The sequence below is a fragment of the Piliocolobus tephrosceles genome, chromosome 9 (genome assembly GCF_002776525.5).
Source record: "Piliocolobus tephrosceles isolate RC106 chromosome 9, ASM277652v3, whole genome shotgun sequence".
NCBI classification, from domain to species: Eukaryota; Metazoa; Chordata; class Mammalia; order Primates; family Cercopithecidae; genus Piliocolobus; species Piliocolobus tephrosceles.
Window position 1 is genome coordinate 118,969,098 of NC_045442.1, and position 22,775 is coordinate 118,991,872.

At 44.1% G+C, this 22,775-nt stretch overlaps 1 protein-coding gene and 1 pseudogene across 2 annotated transcripts in view; both read right to left on the bottom strand.

Moving 5' to 3' along the window:
* The window catches only part of CAMK1D (calcium/calmodulin dependent protein kinase ID), a 507,832-nt gene that overhangs the window by 388,207 nt on the left and 96,850 nt on the right, over positions 1-22,775 (bottom strand). The window lies entirely within an intron of this gene.
* Positions 5,318-5,460, bottom strand: LOC111550070 (annotated as a pseudogene).

A 22,775-nucleotide genomic window follows, 5' to 3' on the forward strand; every position in this document is an offset into this window, starting at 1 on the left:
GCGTGTTCATTGTTTCGGAGAACAGGGAACAGTTCCCAAGAAAAGCAGTGTTTGGTTTCTGTGATGAAAAACAAACTTCCTCCTCCAAAGATAAGTGGCAAAACAATACGGTCTCTACTCAAAGCATCTACTCTAAGAAATACCTTGGCTACCATCATAGAAGAAGAACCCCTAAAAACAACTGTGAAATATTTCCACCACTGTTGGGTTACTTTTGGGTATTCTTACTTTGAAAGCTTCTTTTTTTTTTTTTTTTTTTTTGAGATGAAGCCTTGCCAGGCTGGAGTGCAGTGGCACGATCTCAGCTCACTGCAACCTCCACCTCCCAGGTTCAAGCAATTCTCCTGCCTCAGCCTCCCGAGTAGCTGAGACTACAGGTGCACGCCACCACACCCAGTTAATTTTTGTGTTTTTAGTAGAGACGGGGTTTCACCATGTTGTCCAGGATAGTCTCGATCTCTCAACCTCATGATCCGTCCACCTCGGCTTCCCAACGTGCTGGGATTACAGGCATGAGGCACCTTGCCTGGCCAAAAGCATCTGTTCTTTAAACTGCTACCCCAAATAGTAAAGAGTGTTAAAGAATCAGACGACTCCTACCCAACTGCCCTTCATCCTTTCTTACTTTTGCTATCTTATTCTTATTTCCCGTCTGGAAAGTAAATTCAGAACGATAACGCAACATGCAGAGCCCTGAACATGGACCCTCAGAGTGGCCAGGTGCCTTTCTACATCCTTGAGTACAGCTGCTTACGGCAAATCAAACCTGCCCTGGCAGGGCTGTCTCGCGCTGCCAGCAATGGTGGATGTGAGCGGTGCTGTCCTCACAGGCGGGCTGCAGCAACTCCCCGTACTAGCCCCAGAGATGCTGTCCAAGCTTCCTGTAAGGTGACTCGAGGAGGCAGAGTGGAGGTCCTTCTGCAGTCACTACCTACCTTTTTTCCTGTATCTACTAGGAAGCAAAGATCACATCCTCCTACGTCCACTCTGAGATCCTAAGAGGACAAATCTGACAAAGCTCTGAATAGGCTAGTCCTCAAGAAGAGCCCAACGCTTTCAAGCAATTAAGCACTGGGAGGTCAGGAGTGCTGGCTCACACCTGTAATCCCAGCACTTTGGGAGGCTGAGGTGGGAGGATTACTTGAAGTCAGGAGTTCCAGACGAGCCTGGGCAGCATAGCGGGACTCCATCTCTACAAAAATTAAAAATAAAATAGGGCTGGGCATGGAGGCTGACACCTGTAATCTCAGCACATTGGGAGACCGAGGTGGGCGGATCATGAGGTCAGGAGTTCGAGACCAGCATGGCCAACAAAGTGAGATCCCATCTCTACTAAAACTACAAAAAGTTAGCCAGGCATGGTAGCAGGCACCTGTAGTCCCAGCTACTCAGAAGGCTGAGGCAGGAGAATCGCTTGAACCCGGGAGGAGGAGGTTGCAGTGAGCTGAGACGGCACTATTATATTCCAGCCAGGGTGACAGTGTAAGACTCCGTTTCAAAAAAAATAAATAAATAAAATCAAATAAAAGAAGCTGGGCATGGCAGTGCACACCTGTAGTCCCAACTACTCAGCAGGCTGAGGCAGGAGGATCGCTCGAGCCCAGGAGTTCAAGGCTGCAGGGAGCTATGATCTCACCACTGCACTCCAGCCTGGGCAAGAAAGTGGGACCCCATCTCTTCAAAACAAAAAAGAACAGAGAAATAGGAAATACAACAACAAGCTTCCACTACCACCTTTTTGTGCATTTCCTAGAATGACAGAGGATGTCTGCAACTCCTGGAGCTTTTCCTTAATATACCATAGTGTGGAATTTATCATGATTAGGAAATAAGAATCTGTATGACTTTGCATTTTTTTCACCCTGAAAACAAATCTGATTTCTGGTGTTTTCAAAACTAGATCACAGATCTAGCAATGCTTGTGAATATGCTGGTTCCATGTCAGATGGAGCTATAGTCTGCACTGGTTGTCAGGAAAAGCCCAGACTCACAAATCTGGCTGCCCAGTCTGTGTTATTTTTCCTTCATTCTCTGAGCAAAACTTAACTCTTGCTGTTGCAGACCTAGAGATGCTGGAAGCAGTAATATTGCCTTTCCCCACGGCTTTGATCTATGTTCCTCATTATTTCTCAAGTTTCACCAACATTTAATTGAACCCAAAGAGACAGAGAAAAATCTCTCTTGCAAACTAATCATTTCATCGTAAAAACTTTTTTAAATAACCACATTTATCTTTCATCGAATTCAGAAACTATGACAGATAATTCTGCCAATAAAAAGACCAGGAAGAGGAAATACAAATAAACAAACACGAAAGAAATATGTTTCAAATATCTACATTATCTACTGTGGAGCTATCGCCCTGGGATTCTCAATGATTGTCATGAAGACATATGGAATATGAGGGCTATGTGATTTATCTGAGTCTATGCGTGCGTTTTTTCAATTTTCTGTAGCTAATATATCACAGTAAAGAGGAATCTTTTTAAACTACTCCTGAATAGAAAAAAAGATAGACTCGTCACAGTCATGTCTCATCACCTAATAGTCTATGGTTATAGTCACAAATCATTTAGATAACATTAACCCCAGAAAAACCTGACTATTATGAAAGCAAATTATCGTGGTCAAATCCAATTTTTATGTATTCAACTAAATTCTACTTTTCCACCAACATAGTAACAGACTGGGGCACAGTCACCTGCCATAACATGACTTTTTTTTCTTTATTTGAAACTTATCTGAAATGATAATTATGTTACGACAAAATGTAATCCCGGTCAGGCACCATGGCTCACGCCTGTAATCCCAACACTTTGGGAGACCAAGGCAGGTGGATCACTTGAGGTCAGGAGTTTAAGGCCAGTCTGGCCAACACGGCGAAACCCTGTCTCTACTAAAAATACAAAAACTAGCCAGGCGTGGTGGCGCATCCCTGTAATCCCAGCTACTCAGGAGGCTGAAGCAGGAGAATTGCTTGAATCCAGGAGGCGGAGGTTGCAGTGAGCCAAGATCATACCACCGCACTACAGCCTGGGCAACAGAGCGAGATTTCGTGTCACAAAAAAAAAAAGAAAGAAACTTATCAGAAGTGATAACGATATGAGGATAACATGTAATCCTGACTGCTGTAGTAAAAGATAAAATATAAGATTTGACACTACTTTATTATCTAGGTGCAAATGTTGTTCATAGGGCCAAGTGCAGTGACTCACGCATGTAATCCTGACACTTTGGGAGGCCGAGGCAGGAGGATCACTTGAGGCCAGGAGTTCAAGAGACTAGCCTGGGCAACACAGTGAGACCCCATTTCTACAAAAAAATATTAATAATAACAATAAAATTAGTTGGGCATGACAGCACATGCCTTTAGTTCCAGCTACTTGGGAGGCTGAGGTGGGAGGATCACTTGAGGCCAGGAGGTAGAAGCTGCAGTGAGCTATGATAGTGCTACTGCACTCCAGCTTGGGTGACAGAGCAAGACCCTGTCTTTAAAAATAAAATCAAAAAAATACTGTTTGCAAATGCATGATGAACACATAGGAATATGTATCAGCACTGAACATCCCCTCTGGCCTCAGCATGGACTCCTCTCACCTTCCTCTCTAGGTCCTACCACATGAGCCTTCTCTTCCTCACTAGTCACTTTTTTGTCATGTGTTTGCCTCCTCAAGAATGCCAGTTCCAGGAAAGCTGGGACCTTAATGCTTCCGTTGACAGCTGTATCCTCGGCATGTGAAACAGCAGACGGTGCATGGGAGAGGCTTAGTATGCATTTGCTGATTGATTGAATGAATGAATGAATGAATGCACTGACTTTGCTTACGAGCTAAGAAATGCAGTCAACTACCTTCACTCTCCACCACCTGCTGTTGGTCTCGTTCAAAGTCAAAGGCATTCCCTGGCTGATTCACTTTTGCTGGTTGCTGACTTGCTTTTCTACACGATTCAAAGGTCAACACAATCCATCAAAAGACCCATGCAAAGGAGGCATTCCGACACCTATTCCCAATCACTCCCTTGCCCTGTGCCTCAGACAGAAGACCATTTTATTATAACTTGTTTATCCTTCTAGTGTTCCTTCATGCAAATATAAGTACATTCATTCACATACATATGTTCATATGCCCATGTTTCTTTTTTTTTTTTTTTTTTTTTTGAGATGGACTCTTACTCTGTCACCAGGTTGGAGTGCAGTGGCACAATCTCAGCTCACTGCAACTTCCGCCACCTCCGCAAGCAATTCTCCTGCCTCAGCCTCCCAAGTAGCTGGGGACGACAGGCTCGTGCCACCACACCCAGCTAATTTTTGTATTTTTAGTAGAGACGGGGTTTCACCATGTTGGCCAAGATGGTCTCAATCTCTTGACCTTATAATCTGCCCGTCTCAGACTCCCAATGTGCTGGGATTACAGGTGTGAGCCACAGTGCCCAGCACTCAGCTTTCTTATACAAAGGGCAGCATACTCCATGCACTGTTTTTCACCTTGTGTTTTGTACTTGTTAATGTACCTGGAAATCTTCCCATTTCAAAACACTTTTTTTTTTTTTTGAGACATAGTCTCGCTCTGTCACCCAGGCTAGAGTGCAGTAGCTCAATCTTGGCTCTGTGCATCCTCCACCCTTTGGGTTCAAGTGATTCTCCTGCCTCAGCCTCCCGAGTAGCTGGGATTAGAGGCGTTCACCACCACTCCTAGCTAATTTTTGTGTTATTAGTATAGATGGGCTTTCACCAGGTTGGTCAGGCTGGTCTCGAACTCCCGACCTCAAGTGATCGGCCCGCCTTGTCTTCCTACAGTGCTGGGATTACAAGCATGAGCCACGACCCCTGGCCAGAAACACAGATTTTTATCATTCTCTTTAATAGCTGCATAGCGTTCCACTGTAGATACACACCATCATCCCTTTAACCAGTCCCTTATTGACTGATGGCCACTTGGTGGCTTCCAACACTCTGGTGTTACAAAGCTTCAATGATAACTGTGAGCAAATGTCATTTCATCACATGTGCAGGTATATCTGCGGTAAAGATTCCCAGAAACAAGACTGCGGGGTCGAAGGGCAAATGCATCCATAATGTTAGTTTATGGCACCAGATTCCCCTCCTGTAGGGTTGTTCAAAAATACTGCTAGGTGCTATAAAGAGGTAGTGATTTTTTTTTTTTTTTTTTTTTTTTTTTGAGACAGAGTCTCACTCTGTCGCCCAGGCTGGAGTGCAGTGGCGCGATCATAGCTCACTGCAGCCTTGACCTCCTGGGCTCAAGCGATCTTCCCATCTCAACCTGGGACCACAGGCATGTGCCGCCACGCCTGGCTAAGATTTAAATTTTTGTAGAGACAGGCCCTCACCATGGTGGGCTGAGTGATCCTTTAAATGTGTATGTGTGGCATAGGTCCTGAGAATGTTTTCCATTCTTGTCATGGGGACTGTTAACCTATTTCTTTACTTTCATAAAACACAGGCTCTTTTAAAATTTAAATCAATGTGGCATCCCCCAGTGGTGGTCTGAGTTCACCTTCCCTATTAAACTTGCATCCAACAATTCTCTTCGGCTAACAGGTTTCCCCTCTAGCAACCTATTGGAAGAAAACAGCCCCTCTCAAAAAGACTTGAAAGCCTAGTTAATATGGGTGGAATTAAATTTTTATAAGAGCATTCAGGAATTCTAAATCAGCAGCAAATATTTTTCTCATCACAAGACACACAATGACACGGAAATAAAACATAAATGAATATTTTAAAACTTTATTCATTCCAATTCAGGGGATCCCCAAACCTAGTTTATATGCCCAGAGTTTTTAGTAATTCATGACTTTTTCACAGTGAGAATCTATAATTAGAAAATGGTGCCTATCTGCAGAAGCGATAAAGGGTTCTTTCCCACCCACGCTTCTGGAGAGGCACGAGGAAACAATATACTTTCACACGAGAATCTCAGATTTCAGGAAACTGACCTTCTGACTTGGAACATTTATTATAGGCGGGGTGCACCAAAGCAACGATCTGCTTTCATACTGGCACGGACTGGCTAAATACAAGTCATACGAGACTAAATTCACTCCTTTGTTTAATATGGTTTTGTGTAAAACCTTCCATTTACTTTAAAATCATCTGGCACGGACAGCATGATATTCTCCATGTCCTAGTTGCTATAAATGTCAATTCTAAGGACAGTCAGTTACGCTAATCAATAACTCATACTCCATCTACCAAAGACACGGACAAGAATGTTTTCAGCTGTTTTCTTCATATTGTCTCAAACTGAAAACAACCAAATGTCCATCAACTATAGAAAGGAACCTCAACTTTATATGATGGAATTACAGAGCAATGGGGAAAAATGAACAACTTTTACATGCAACAAGATGAATCAATGTCATAAAGCATAAGTGCCATTCCATGTATATGGAATTTAAAAGCAGACAAAACTAATCTAAGGTGACAATAGTCAGAACGGGGATTACCAGGCTGGACACGGTGGCTCACGCCTGTAATCCCAACACTTTGGAAGGCCAAGGCGAGTGAACTGCTTGAGCCCAGTAGTTCAACACCAGCCTGGGCAACATGGCAAAACCCTTGCCTCTACAAAAAAATACAAAAATTAGCCGGGTGTGGTGGTGCACATCTACAGTCTCAGCTACTTGGGACGCTGAGGCAGGAGGATCACTTGAGCCCAGGAGGTCAAGGCTGCAGTGATCCCTGGTCATGTCACCGCACTCCAGCCCGAGCAACAGAGCAAGACCCTCTATCCTTACACGGGATTCCTAAAAAGGTCCAGCCATTGGTTTGGGAAATTTCTGGCTGCCTGAGGCTTCTCCTAGGGTAAGAGAATCATGGTTTTGGAATACTGGAAAATCTGCCTCAAGGGAAGCTTTTATACAAAGTGGCACTCAGAGCACACAGGAAGGCACAGAGCAGGGACTCCTGATGACAGAACCACCACCCGGACTGTACTCGGCCAGCTGGCCTGCTCACACATTTCCTGAATACGGGGTCTTAGGTGAATTTGGTCTGAAACTTGCTTGCATTATAACCTGGCAATGAGAATGTAGGAGAACAGCTAACTGCCATTCACCTAAAATTTTACCTACTAAAAAACCTGAGCGTGGAGAGCCAATCTGACTTAGTTCCATTCTCCAGACGTTTGCAGATTATTAGATAAATGGCAACATAGCGCAGGCACAGTGGCTCGCACTTGTACTCCCAGCACTTTTCGGGGCTGAGGCAGGAGGATCACTTGAGTCCAGGAGTTCAAGACCAGCCTGGGCAACACAGCGAGACTCCATCTCTACAAAAAAATTTACAACTTTGCCAGGCATGGAGGCGCACGCCTATAGTCCCAGCTACTTGGGAGGCTAAGGCACGGGGATCGCTTGAGCCCAGGAATCTGAGGCTGCATTGAGCTATGACTGTGCCATGGCACTCTTCACTCAGGTGACAAAGTAAAACCTTGTCTCTAAAAAAAAATTAAAATTCAGCCAGGCACGGTGGCTCACACCTGTAATCCCAGCACTTTGGGAGGCCAAGGCGGATGGATCACGAGGTCAGGAGATTGAGACCATCCTGGCCAACGCAGTAAAGCCCCGTCTCTACTAAAAATACAAAAAGTTAGCCAGGAATGGTGGCATGGGCCTGTAGTCCCAGCTACTCGTGAGGCTGAGGCAGGGTAATCGCTTGAACCCGGGAGACAAAGGTTGTAGTGAGCTGAAATGGCGCCACTGCACTCCAGCCTGGGTGACAGAGCAAGACTTCGTCTCAAAAAAAAAAAAAAAAAAATTAAATTCAAAAAAAGAATGGCAACCTGCAGTCCATATAACATAGTGAGAATTTTCCTTATAAATGAAATGAAGAAAGGAGCTAGAAGCAAGAAAAACTGGACTGATAAACAACAGCACAGCAAGACCCAACCAAGGGGAGGTTTCCAACAGCCCCCACAGAGCTCTGCTTCTGGCCCCTTCCTCTTCAGCATTTTTACCGGTGACTTGTAGAGAGAGAGAGGATACGATCATAATGTGTGTGGACAACCCAAAATTAAACCAAACTCAGAATTCTAAAAGATCTTGACAGGCTGATATAATGAGCTGGATCTCACAAGACTGTGCACAAAAATTAACAACTCAGAACAAGACAGCCAAGGCTCCATGATAAAAATGTTGTTACATTTTTATCATAGTTGTTACATTTAAAACTTTAGGGGTTTTGGGCCAGGCGCCATGGCTCACGCCTGTAATCCCAGCACTTTGGGAGGCCAAGGCGGGCAGATCACGAGGTTAGGAGATTGAGACCATCCTGGCTAACACAGTGAAACCCCGTCTCTACTAAAAAATACAAAAAGTTAGCCCGGCGTGGTGGCGGGCGCCTGTAGTCCCAGCTACTCAGGAGACTTGGGGCAGGAGAATGGCATGAACCCGGGAGATGGAGCCTGCAGTGAGCCGAGATCGCGCCACTGCACTCCAGCCTGGGCTACAGTGCAAGACTCCGTCTCAAAAAATAAATAAATAAAATAAAATAACAAACTTTAGGGGTTTTGGATAACCAGCAGTTCAGGTAAGTCCATTTAAGTCACAAGTGTGTTGTGGTTGCCAAAAATGCAATGCCTGTGTTATATTTCAACAAATAGTTTCCTTTTAAAAATGTAATGTGAACATATTCATACACCGATGTTCCTAGCAGCATGATTCACAATAACCAAAAGGTTACTCCGAGAGTCTGTGCGGATGAATGGGTAAGCAAAATATGGTCTAGCCTTACAATGGAATATTATTTGGCCTTAAAAAGTAAAAAAATTCTGGCCAGGGGCAGTGGTTCACACCTGAAATCATTACTAGCACTTTGGGAGGCTGAGGTGGGTGGATCACAAGGTCAGGAGTTTGAGACCAGCCTGGCCAACATGGTGAAATCTCGTCTCTACTAAAAAACACAAAAATTAGCCAGGCGTGGTGGCGGGCACCTGTAATCCCAGCTACTCAGGAAGCTGAAGCAGGAGAATCGCTTGAACCTGGGAGGTGAAGGTTGCAGTGAGCCGAGATTACGCCACTGCACTCCAGCCTGGGCAACAGAGCGAAACTCCACTTAAAAAAAAAAAAAAGGAAGAAAATTCTGACTTATGCTTCAAACTGGATGGACCCTGAGGACTGAGTGAAATAAGGCAGTCATAAAAAGGCAAATATTGATGAATGCACTTCAACAACAGAGTAGTCCAATTCATAGAGAAAGTAGAATGGGGCTGGCCACAGACTGGGAGGAGAGAAGAGGAGGAGGAGTTGCTGCTGAATGAGGGTGGAGTCTCTATTTGGGAAGATGAAGAAGTTCTGGAGATGGATGGTGGTGATGGTTGCACAACAATGTGAATCTAGTTTATGCCACTGAACTGTATGCTTACAGTGAAAATGGGCCAGGCGCAGTGGCTCACACCTGTAATCCCAGCACTTTGAGAGGCAGAGGAGGGTGAATCACCTGAGGACAGGAGTTCGAGATCATCCTCACTAATATGGTGAAAACCCGTCTCTACTTAAAATACAAAAATTAGCCAGGCATAGTAGTGCATACCTGCAATCCCAACTACCGGGGAGGCTGAGGCAGAATTGTTTGAACCCAGGAGGCAGAGGTTGCAGCGAGCCGAGATTGTGCCACTGCACTTCAGCCTGGGTGACAGGGCGAGACTCCGTCTCAAAAAAAAAAAAAAAAAGGCAAAATGGCCACATTTACATTAATACATATTACCATAACATGTATTAATATATGTACCATAACATGTATTTATACATATAAATAATACATATACAAATAAATAATGTATAAATATTTATACATTATAAATAATTGTACCATATTGTATATAATATTGTCTATTTATACAATTATTTATAATGTATAAATACTTATGCAGTCCACATAACGTTCTGAGAAATTTCCTTATGATTTCCTTGTAAATGAAAGGAAGAAAGGGGCTAGATGCGAGAAAAACTGGACAATGTATATTCATACAATATAAATTAATATAAATAATTGTATATTGTAAACTCAGTTTACAATAATACATATTACCATTTTTTTAAGAACCCAAAAAATGCAATGCAATCATCCGCTCCATTAATGTGAGCAACGGTCATTGTCGGCTTCCATACTCTGCTCTCAGAACATACCTGAAAAGAGTGTGAAAACAGGCTTGCAAAGGGATCCGCAAACACCGCCTACCTGACTCACCTGCTCCACGAGCCTCTCCTCCTTCCCTCTCACGTGGGCTTTGTCTCTGAACCTGGATGGTTCATTTCCCTCAATGAAGGGACTACTGGCTTCTTGGAAAAGGAGGAGGCTCCCAGCACATGTGCTGCTGCAGGGCCCCAATGTCTCTGTTGCTCTGGTTCCCAGGATCCCGGGGGTCGAAGGCCCATTGGCCAGAGGAGCCCCCGGGGACACTCAGAACATGGGCATCCCCCAGGGAATCTTCCAGAAGCGTTAGCTCCCTGCCCCACTTCCTCTCTGACCCACTCTCCAACACACACACACACACACACACACAAAACCATCCTCAAGTCTCTGCCTCCCAACGCAACAAAGGATTGGTATATTCATTCACTCTACAAATACTCAGAGTTTGAGAGAAACTGTAAAATAAATTCTTTAAAAGATTTACCAGTTCAAGAAATGCATATCATATATATGAATGATAATATCTATTAAGTGCCACTATTATCAGAATTTATATCATTTCTCTCACCCCTCTAAATAAATTAGTCTGTGAAGCTGAGACAGGAAAAGAGCTGCCCCAGGTGGAAATCCACAAGTGGGACCAGGGTGCTGGGTCCCTGGGGATACCAGGTCCCAAGAAAAAGACAAGAGTGAAGAGGGAACGGGTATTCCACATTTCCAGTGTCTACAGCGGAACCTCCCAGGGCGTCCTACCTCTTCCTCCTCCCAAGGTAGGAGAAAGGACTTACCTAGCTGGCCAGGAGGGAATGGAGGGTACCAGGCCAGCTCCTTCTCCCTCCTTTCTCTTGGGAACCTGCTGGAAGCCCACAGACTACTACTCTCCTCTGGGCCAGGGGAGGAGCCTTCAGGGGGCTAGGCGGACTGCTTCTGAGGTTGAGAGTGAGGAAGCCCTTTATCAAAACGTGCCCCAGGCCGGGCGCGGTGGCTCAAGCCTGTAATCCCAGCACTTTGGGAGGCCGAGACGGGCGGATCACGAGGTCAGGAGATCGAGACCATCCTGGCTAACACGGTGAAACCCCGTCTCTACTATAAAATACAGAAAACTAGCCGGGCGAGGTGGCGGGCGCCTGAAGTCCCAGCTACTCGGGAGGCTGAGGCAGGAGAATGGCGTGAACCCGGGAGGCGGAGCTTGCAGTGAGCTGAGATCCAGCCACTGCACTCCAGCCCGGGCGACAGAGCGAGACTCCGTCTCAAAAAAAAAAACGTGCCCCAGTCCTCCAATGGAGCTTTTATCAGGAATGAATTTAACATTGTGATCTCCATCTGCCTAGCCCCTCAGTCCTGCTTCTCAATTGGTTCACAGCTTCATGTGGGAAAGAACGGCTCTCCTCACTGCCCCGCCCATGGCTGACACACCCAGCACCACGCCTCTTACGTGGCGGGCAGGTTTGGGTGGGAAGTCTTCAAAGCTGGTTCTCACAATGGGAGCCTGCACGAGGCGCAGGACATGCCAGTTGGCTTATAACCTCTGGGGCCAGCAGCACCTGATAGCCACCAGGCAGTCAGAGCATGACTTTTTCATTCTTCTCTTATTCTGGAACAATGGGAGTTTCCTTAGACAGGTAACCCAACAGACCCAGCATTTAGCCTCCTTGAAGAAAACACCAGAGTCTCAAATAACAAAACAAAACTAAATCCAAAGGGCTGTCCAAGTCCTCACTGTAACTCGAAATGGCATTCGGAACATTTATGGAGACTAGAAACTACAAGACCCAAAACCTGCTGGGCCTCAGACCAGGACACGGCCTCCTTCTCTCTGGCCAGTACGCAAGTCATCCAACCACTGTCCATGCGTGATCTGTCCCATCTACAGGCCAAGCCCAGCTGGAGACACCACCAACCCATCCCTATTTATTCTCTCAACCAAATAATTTCCAGATTTCCATTTCACCTTGCTAGAGAGCCATGTTTATATCTCTAAAGCTTCAATCCCTCTTTAAGAACAAGAAATTAACAAAATCACAATGGCACTGCCTAATGGTATTAAACACAAAACTGTCATGCTTATAGAAACCTGAGAGCTCATGTAGTTAGTTCCACCTCCTCATTCCCCAGAGGAAGTGACTGTGAAGCTGTAAACTCAGTATATAACCCAACTGTAACTGGGAAAACTGGGATATAAACTGGATATTAGAGGATATTAAGAAATTAGTATTAATTGTATTAGTTGTGATAATGCTATTTTAATTACATAGGGAAACTTCCTTCTCCTTCCTTTCTTCTTTCCCTTTTCCTTCCCTCCTTCCTTCTTTCTCTCTCTCCCCACCCTCCCTTCCTTCCTTCTTTCTTTCCTTCCTTGGGTGAAGGAACAGAGATTCACACTACTGTTAGTATGGGTGTAACATCAAGATGTCTCCAATTTACTTTTTTTATATACATGTGTCTTTTTTTTTTTGAGACGGAGTCTCGCTCTGTCGCCTAGGCTGGAGTACGGTGGTGTAATCTCGGCTCACTGCAAGCTCCGCCTCCCAAGTCAAGCAATTCTCCCACCTCAGTCTCCCAATTAGCTGGGATTACAGGGACCTGCCACCATGCCCAGATAATTTTTATATTTTTAGTAGAGTTGGGGTTTCACCATGTTGGCCAGGCTAGTCTCAAATTCCTGACCTCCAGTGATCCACCCACCCAGGCCTCCCAAAGTGCTGGGATTATAGGTGTGGGCCACCACGTCCAGCCAACATGTATCTTTTTTCAAGCTTTATTGAGGTATGACTGACAAATAAAAATGGTATATATTTAAGGTATACAGCACGTTCTGATATATGTATACATCGTGAAATGATCACCACGATCAAGCTAATTAACATACCGATCACCTGCCATCATCACCCCTTGTGTGCGTGTGATGATGGCACTTAAGATCTACTCTCTTAGCAAATATCTTCACTTTTCTTTAATGGAGTGAGTTATAATATATAAACAGCTGGCCTGACCTAGGGTATACATGGCTGGCTAGTGGACGAGCTGGTTAACAGCAAGGGTGGTTCTTGCCAAGGCTATTTTCAAAGTGCTGTATTCTCAACACAGGAGCAGCTACACAAGACGCCCTTGGACAGTCACACAGGCCCTGCCCACTCAGCTTGAGGAGGTTCTACGTGCTCCCAATGACAATGGCAGACAAACCATACAAACCATACTTCAATGAAAGAGTCACTTGCTAGGTTGGCTTCTCTGTCTGATCTTAATGGCCAAATACTCATGTAACATTGGCCCAGGTAACATTTGCTCTTGAGTTTCAAAGATCACATCAGTGCACCAAGGAACTCGAATCTTTGATGGCATAGTAACATGACATAATAGAATCTGGATATAATCATGCAGTAACAATCACGAACTGCTTGCTGCGTACCAGAGACCATACTAAGCGTTTACAAGAATGATCTCAGTAAATTGCAACATCCAATGAGATTATCATCTCCACCACATTGACGAAGTAACCAGAGCACAGAGAAGGTAAGAAACCCACCAAAACCACAGAGCCCTACACGACAGTCAGCATTTTGGATGACTCAGCCATACATGCCCCTGTGATCACACTCCATTTCCGGATAGTCACATTTCATGTTTTTCACTGGGAGGAATGGTCCGCGGATAATTTCTTCTCATTCCTGTCTTTAAAAATAGTACAAAAGGATAAAAACAAAAAGTAAAAGAGAAAAATAAAATCTGCCCCAGAGGTTAAAACAACACATCTAATGTCAAAAAAATTTTTTCACTTTGTTTTTCTCAACAAAAATTCAAATCACTCAAGTACTGCTTGACTCTCTTCTCCAAACAAACCTAGGCAAGAAGTCCATTGTATCTCTACACAAACCTAGGCAAGAAGTCCAGACGGCTCTACAGTTTCTCCCCCAGAGAACTCCATGGGCCTGGCATGGTGGCCCATACCTGTAACCTCAGCACTTTGGGAGGCTGAGGCAGGAGGATCACTTGAGGCCAGGAGTTCAAGATCAGCCTGGGAAATATAGAGAAACAAAATAATAATAATAATAAAAATAAGTAAAAATAAAAATATTTTTAAAAAAATAAGTAAAAAAGGCCAGGCACAGTGGCTCACATCTGTAATCCTAACACTTTGTGAAGCCAAGGCAGGAGGATCACTTGAGGTCAGGAGTTCGAGACTAGCCTGACCAACATGGTGAAACCCCGTCTCTCCTAAAAATAGAAAAAAATTAGCCAGGTGTAGTGGCGCACACCTGTAATCCCAACTACTTGGGAAGCTGAGGCAGGAGAATCACCTGAATCCAGAGGGAGAGGTTGCAGTGAGCCGAGATCATGCCATTGCACTCCAGCCTGGGCAACAAGAGCAAAACTCCATCTCAAAAAATAATAATAATAAAAATAAGTTACAAAATAAGTTAGCCAAGCACTGTGGTACACACCTGTAGTCCTTGTTACTCAGGAGGCTGAGGCAGGGGGATCGCTTGAGCCCAAGAGTTCAAGACTACAGAGAGTCACAAAATTAACTTAAAAATTGATTTTTTTTTTTAATAGGATCTCACTCTGTCACCAAGGCTGGAATGCAGTGGTACAATCTTGGCTTACTGCAGCCCCAACCTCTCAGGCTCAAGCAATCCTCCCACCTATCTCACTCTTTTGAGTAGCTGGGACCCCAGGTGTGCACAACTACACTCAGCTAATTTTTTAATTTTTTTTAGAGACAGCGTTTTGCTATGTAGCCCAGGCTGTTCTCAAACTCTTGACCTCAAGCCATCTTTCCGTCTCAGCTTCCCAAAGTGCTGGGATTTAAAGGCGTGAGGCACCACGCCTAGCCCTAAAAATTAAACATTTTAAAAAAGGAAAAAACTATCCGAAGGCTGCCCTGTGGCCAGCAGAGGCCTCTCATCATGATATGTCAGAAAGTTACCAGTTACTCCCTTTAAGGACTCTAGGCGAGTTTCTGCAGAAAGAGTGACATGGGAAATAAATTGTAGTCAGCCTTCCAATACCTTTGCTAACTTCTCCAGTATTGATAATGACTTTGAACTAAGCTTTATAATTTAATTACTTCTTGAAACTGGTGCCTTCTGAAGCTAACATGAGATACAGACCATTCTGTATCTCATTCTGCAGAAGAATGTACTTAGTAAAAAAAGACAGAGAGAGAGAGAGAGAGACGGTGGAAAAAACTTAGACCCAAAGAACCGATCCCAGAAAAGGAGACGTTGCCTTAACCCATCCTAGAAATGCCGAAATGTCTTAGGATAAATTGGGGAAGCTGCCAAGTTGGGACATTCCCTAGTTCTATTCCAAAATCCTTTCCCTACATTTAGTCCAATTTAAAGTATCTCATGTAATCTTGGAAAAGGTCAAAGAATTCTCAAAGGAAGTCAACATCCAACTAAGATACAGCACACAGTATCTGACAGCAGGGAAGGAAGGGTAGACTCAAACCAGCACAAGGACAGAGAGTTCTAACTCCAAAGGGCTTGGGAATCACTGGCATAGAGGTTGCTGTAAAGTCTCCAACTGCAAAAAGAGAAAGGATTTATATCATGGCTACTATCCATACTTTAAAAACATCTGAGCTTCCTCAAATACTAGTGTCAGAGGCAATGGAACCAGATCAACTCCATCTTGAGTAGGGGCTGGGTAAAATGAGGCTGAGACCTACTGGGCTGCATTCCCAGACACTTAAGGCATGCTAAGTCACAGGATGAGACAGGAGGTCGGCACAAGAAACAGGTCATAAAGACCTTGTTGATGAAAGAGGTTGCAGTAAAGAAGTGGCCAAAACCCACTAAAACCAAGATGGCGACGAAAGTGACCTCCTGTTCTCACTGCTACACTCCCATCAGCGTCATGACAGTTTACAGATGCCAAGGCCACGTCAGGAAGTTACCCTACATGCTCTAAAAAGGGGAGGCATGAATAATCCACCCCTTGTTTAGCATATCATCAAGAAATAACCATAAAAGTGGGAACCTGAGTAGCCATTCTTGATTCCTTTACTTTCTTAATCAACTTGCTTTCACTTTACTCTATGGACTTGCCCTGAATTCTTTCTTGCACAAGACCCAAGAACCGTCTCTTGGGGTCTGGTTCTGTAACACTAGCAGGCTGAAGGATGAAGTAATAATTGAGGCAAAGAGATTACATTTCATATCTGCAAAAGAAATGAACAGTACTAGCTGCAAATAACAGGTGCCTCTCACACAGAATACCTTTATTTCCCTCACTGGGAACTTTTCATTCTTTTTCAAAATTTGTTATTGTTAAAATTAGCATTTGACATTCAAAAAAAAAAAAAAAAAAGCCAACAACATGTCTAGATCTGCTATTATGACCTCACCATTCATTCACCTCTGCACTGACCTTCAAAACATCGTTAACTTCAGCCCAGCAAACAACAGTCAGGCACAAAGATAAGGAAGACAATTAAAAGTTATACTAACAATAAAAACAAATGAGTAATATAATTCTCTGCAGTTGTCAGGGTATGGTTTATGACTTTTACATGAAAAGGACTTTTTCTTTTTATTTTTACAGACAGTACAAAAGCAATGATTACCATGGCTAAAGGCAAGTCAGTGGGTGGGGAAAACGGCCTTGGGAAAGTTTCCAGACTAAAAAAGCATGTTAACAGTACTTGATGGTGATATTTTGAATACCCAAAGGAAAGTCTGTCTACTCTGCAGCCCAGTCTGTAAGGGCAATGCCAACATTGAAACCAGCCAAGGAACAAGAGCAAACCGGCCAATGGCCCATCTTCATGCGAAAGGAAGCCAAAACAAAATGGCAGAACCAAAGCTAAGTCTAACTAAATTCTATCCATTCTCCAAGGTAAGGTTTCATTTCAGAACTCTCACAAGAACTCCAATCAGTGTAAACTAAAAATAAAATTCTAAATCCCCCCAACTGACTGAATGGAGGACCTTCCTCTTGGCCAAGGGGATTCCAAAGTCAACCTGAAAGACTAGTGCAGGGCATGACGAGAAGGGAGGATCAGACACGCCTCATTCTACCCTCCTCCCTTTGGAATTCAGGCACCACTGGCCAGCATGCACTAACATTAAAACAGAAATCTTAAGACTGAGAAAACAGATACTTTGTAGCAATAAGATACCAAATTCCAGCCTGTCTCTAGTATAGCATCAAGTGACAGATAGCAGGCGCTGAAAGAAATCAAAGTATTTTACCCCAACGTACATTTCTTTGACATGTTTTGAAACGACCCTGCAAAGCTGTCTCTTGTGAGGAAAATCTACATTCTGTAGCGAATCCCATCTCCTTTCCACATCTTTTCCTGTTCCAGGAGAGATCTAACTAAGAGTCTGGCACCTTTACTGTCTAATCTCTCTGAAGCCTGTTACCTGGAGGCTTCATCTGCATAACAAAAACCTTGGTCTCCACAATCCCTTATCTCAACCCAGACATTCCTTTCTATGGATTCCACATCTTTAGATAATAACTTAACTCTTTCAACCAACTGCTAATCAGAAAATCTTTGAATGCACCTACATTCAAAATCTATTCCAAAATCCCTTTCTTTGAATGCACCTGCATTCAAAGATTTTGGAAATCCCTGCTTCAAGTTGTTCTGGCTTTCTAGACCAAACCAATGTACACCTTAAATATGATATTGATTGTGGTCTGCCTCTAACTTCTGTCCCTCTACAATGTATAAAACCAAGCTGCACCCCAACCACCTCGGGCACATGTTCACAGGATGTCCTGGGGCTGTGTCACAGGCTTTGGTCATTCATATTTGACTTAGAAGAAACCTCCTTAAATACTGTACAGAGTTTAACTCTTTTCATTGACATCAGCATATACTCCTCCTCAAAGCCTCAGAGGCCAAGCAAATGGAGGTTTCCATGATGGTTCTTAGGCCTGACTGTCAGAGGCATGTGAACCAGAGCAACTCCATCTTGAATAGGAGCTGGGTAAAATAAGGCTGAGACCTACTGGGCTGCATTCCCAGATGGTTAAGGCATTCCAAGTCACAGACTGAGATAGGAGATCAGCATAAAACACAGGTCATAAAGACCTTGCTGGTAAAACAGGCTGAGTAAAGAAGCTGGCCCGCCAAACCCCACCAAAACCAAGATGGCGATGAGAATGACCTCTGGTTGTCCTCACTACTACACTTCTGCCAGCGCCATGACAGTTTACAAATGCCATGGTAACGACAGGAAGTTACCCTATGGGGTCTAAAAAGGGGAGGCATGAATAATCCGTCCCTTGTTTAGCATATCATCCAGAAATAACCATAAAAATGGGAAACCAGGCTGGGCGCAGTGGCTCACGCTTATAATCCCAGAACTTTGGGAGGCCAAGGTGGTTGGATCACCTGAGGTCAAGAGCTCGAGACCAGCCTGGCCAACATGGTGAAACTTTGTCTCTACTAAAAATACAAAAATTAGCCGGGCGTGGTGGTAGGCGCCTATAATCCCAGCTACTCGGGAGGCTGAGGCAGGAGAATCGCTTGAACCCAGGGAGCGGAGGATGCAGTGAGCCAAGATCACACCACTTTACTCCAGCCTGGGCAAAAGAGCAAGACTCCGTCTCAAAAAAAAAAAAAAAAAGAAACCAGCAACCCTCAGGGCTGCTCTGTCTATGGAATAGCCATTCTTTTATTCCTTTACTTTCCGAAGAAACTTGCTTTCACTTTATAAACTCGCCCCGAATTCTTTCTTGCGTGAGATCCAAGAACCCTGTCCTGGGGTCTGGATCAGGATCTCTTTCCTGTAACAGGACTATACAAGCACAACACCTGGTTCGTGCCTTCATGAAGGTCATTACGACACTACATTGCAACTACAAGCTTCTATCCTTGTTTCTGTCCCCTTCTGTGTCATCACAGAGATCCTCAGAATGGAGGCAACACGGGTAAGCCCTCTCTGTTTGACCACAGTGCCTGGTGTAGAGTGAGCACCCATCACGTCTGTTCCTTGAATACTGAATACATTTGACAAACAGGCAAATCCCGAAATCTGCTGCACGTAAACATCTTTCCTATTCAAGTCACAATTTCGCTACTGAGGCTTCATGTCTTTGAATCTGTTTTCCAGAGTTCTTAGACATATGGATAAATATATTTCTGAGAGCTCAGTGTTTTCGCTACTGCTGTGAGTTCCTATGTAGAGGGAATAAAGAAAATGGCTCAAAATTGAAGGGAAACATTAGAAAGCACAGAAATAGTGAGAGAAGAGAAGTAGAAAAGTAAAAGAAATGAGAAGACAAGATAAAATGGGAAGAAAGCAAAGAAATACCAGACTTTGGCCTGAAATTTGCCATCACACTGCTGTCTCCAGTCATGGCTAAAATTTGGACGTTTCCAAATATACTCACATCTAGCATGCTTCTCCCTACAAATGGAATGGATGAAGTCGGTTTTCACGTTTCTTAAAATGCTCAACAATGGTTACAAGTTCCTTTCTGATCTTTTCCTTCTTAGGAAAGAAGAAAAAAACACTCCACATAAAACCTTTCAGAACCTAAAGCGCAACATCAGCAGGATGACTTTGGACTCAGGAAAAGTCTAGATAAAGTCTTTTAGGCTGAGATGAATTTTTGAGGTTTGGGGTGACAAAAAAACTAAAAACAGTGCCCATGTATATAGAAGGGCTTTGCAAGTCTATCTGAAATAAAACATTCACAGAATAAAAGTCCATTCCCATATAACGTCTACGAGAAATCAAAGTTTTAAGAAAAATAAGTCACTAAGAAAGACTACCTTCATGTGCCCTTGAGCCTACGGTTTACATTTTATTGAGTTTGGCCCATTTGAATTCTTTAATAAGACTGGAAGAATTATTACTGCTGCATTTTATACCATCAAAGAGATTCTCTTTTGTAACTTGAAAACTAAAGTACACATTTCCTTTTTTCCCCCACATTTTTGTGCAAGAAAATTTATTTTATACAGCTTCCAATCCATTCTGTGTCCAGAGATTTGACTGAAACTGACTATAATCAAGTGCTTCACGGTTTATCTGGGGGTTTTAGTTGTCATCTTTGAGTATAGAATAGAATATAAAAAGAAAAGGTAAGTTTAGCCTTGGGGGTTGGGGGAAGAGTTTGGCTTTTTACTTTTTTTGTTGTTTTTTTTTTTTCTGAGACAGAGTTCTATTGCCCAGGCTGGAGTGCAGTGGCACAATCTCAGCTCACTGCAACTTCCACCTGCTGGGTTGAAGTGATTCTTGTTCCTTGGCCTCCCAAGTAGCTGGGATTACAGGCATGTGCCACCACACTCAGATAATTTTTTTTTTTTTTTTTTAGTAGAGACAGGGTTTCACCATGTTGGCCAGGCTGGTCTCGAACTCCTGGCCTCCAGTGATCCACCCGCCTCAGCTTCCCAAAGTGCTGGGATTACAGGTGTGAGGACTTTTTTTTTTTTTTTTAACAAAATAAACACATTAAATATTTATTTATGCCGGGCGCGGTGGCTCAAGCCTGTAATCCCAGCACTTTGGGAGGCCGAGACGGGCGGATCACGAGGTCAGGAGATCGAGACCTTCCTGGCTAACATGGTGAAACCCCGTCTCTACTAAAAAATACAAAAAACTAGCCGGGCGAGGTGGCGGGCGCCTGTAGTCCCAGCTACTCGGAGGCTGAGGCAGGAGAATGGCATAAACCCGGGAGGCGGAGCTTGCAGTGAGCTGAGAACCGGCCACTGCACTCCAGCCTGGGCGACAGAGCGAGACTCCGTCTCAAAAAAAAAAAAAAAAATTTATTTAAAGGTCAAGTGCAGTGGTTTATACTTATAATCCCAGTACTGTGGAAGGCCAAAGTGGTTGGATCACTTGAACCCAGGAGTTCAAGACCAGCCTGGGCAAGATGGTGAAAACCCATCTCTAAAAATATACAAAAATTAGCCAGGCATGTGGCATGTGCCTGTAGTCCCAGCTACCTGGGAGGCTGACGCAGGAGGATCATTTCAGCCCAGGAGATGGGAGGCTGCAATGAGCCAAGGTCGCACCACTGCAGTCCAGCCCGGGGGACAGAGTGTGAGACTCTGTCTCCGAAAGAAAACAAAAATTAATATAAGTCATATGTGACATGAGAGCCTTCAGAAATGAAGCCCAGACAACCCAGGAAAAACTGTCTATTTTTATGGACAGTCACGCTGATGTATGATTGGAAGATGAAAGGGTATCATTTAATGGTAATAAACTAGGAGAAACTTACTTAGCAAGGCCTGCTTTTCCAAATTCTTTTTGGCCTCTCGGAACAGGGCAGAACCCCACTGGAATGAGGATCTTATGACCAACTTTCAGGCAGACCAGAGAATTCTTTTCAGCCCACTTTAGGGGAAAAGGGTGAGAGAAGGTTAGAGGGTGACCTTCCTGCTTCTACAGTTTCCTCCATTTCCTTCGGCCTGAAATATTCAGTATGCCAAGATGCCATATTTTCAGGTAGCATTTCCCGCATCCCATCATATATACAGATCATTTTCGATTATGAAGCCTACAGGACAGAAACCATGTTTTATCACCTGTGTGTTTTGCAAGGCCAAAGCACTGCACCTGGCATACACAGCAACTCATATACTTTATTGAGGTATAATTAACTGCAATAAACTGCATTCATTTAAAATGTGCCGTTGAGTTCAACTTTTGTCACACCAAATTAAACAAAAAAATTGGTATCTGGCCAGGCGCGGTGGCTCACATCTGGAATCCCAGCACTTTGGGAGGCCAAGGTGGGTGGACCACCTGAGGTCAGGAGTTTGACACCAGCCTGGCCAACGTGGTGAAACCCCATCTCTACTAAAAGTACAAAAATTAGCCAGCTGTGGTGGCGTCCACCTGTAGTCCCAGCTACTCAGGAGGCTGAGGCAGTAGAATTGCCTCCTGCCTCCCGAAGGAGGAGGCTGTAGTGAGCCAAGATCATACCACTGCACTCCAGCCTGGGTGACAGAGGGAGACTCCGTTTCAAAAAAAAAATCCCAAAAGACTAACATATAGTAGGAATGGCAGGAAAAAGACCTACTGTTTCATAATCATGTCATAATTCAAGTAAGACTTTTATGAGGAGTTTCAAGAAAATGAATCCCAGGCCAAACCCACATCTGCCTTTTCTGACTTAGAGAATCTGCTGCTAGAAAGTAAGACAAGGGATAGGGTTTGGCTGTGTCCCCACCCAAATCTCACCTTGAACTACAGTTCCCATAATTCCCACGTTTTGAGAGGACCCAGTGGGAGATCACTGAATCTCGGGGCAGTTTCCCCCATACTATTCTCGTGGTAGTGAGGAGGTCTCTTACGAGACCTGACGGTTTCATAAGGGGTTTCCCTTTTCACCTGGTTCTCATTCTCTCTCTTGCCTGCCGCCACATAAGATGTGTCTTTCGCCTTCCACCACGATGGAAAGGCCTCCCCAGCCACATGGAACTGTGAGTCCATTAAACCTCTTTTTCTTTATAAATTACCCAGCCTCAGGTATGTCTGTATCAGCAGCGTGAAAACAGACTAATACAACAACTCTAGGCCACTAATGTCTTTCCCATTTTATTTAGAAAAACAAAATCTCCTCAGATTGTCTTATATCAAAGACACAGCAGAACAAACAATTAAGTCCTCAATCCCTCTCTCAGGATTCCAGGGACAGTGAATTC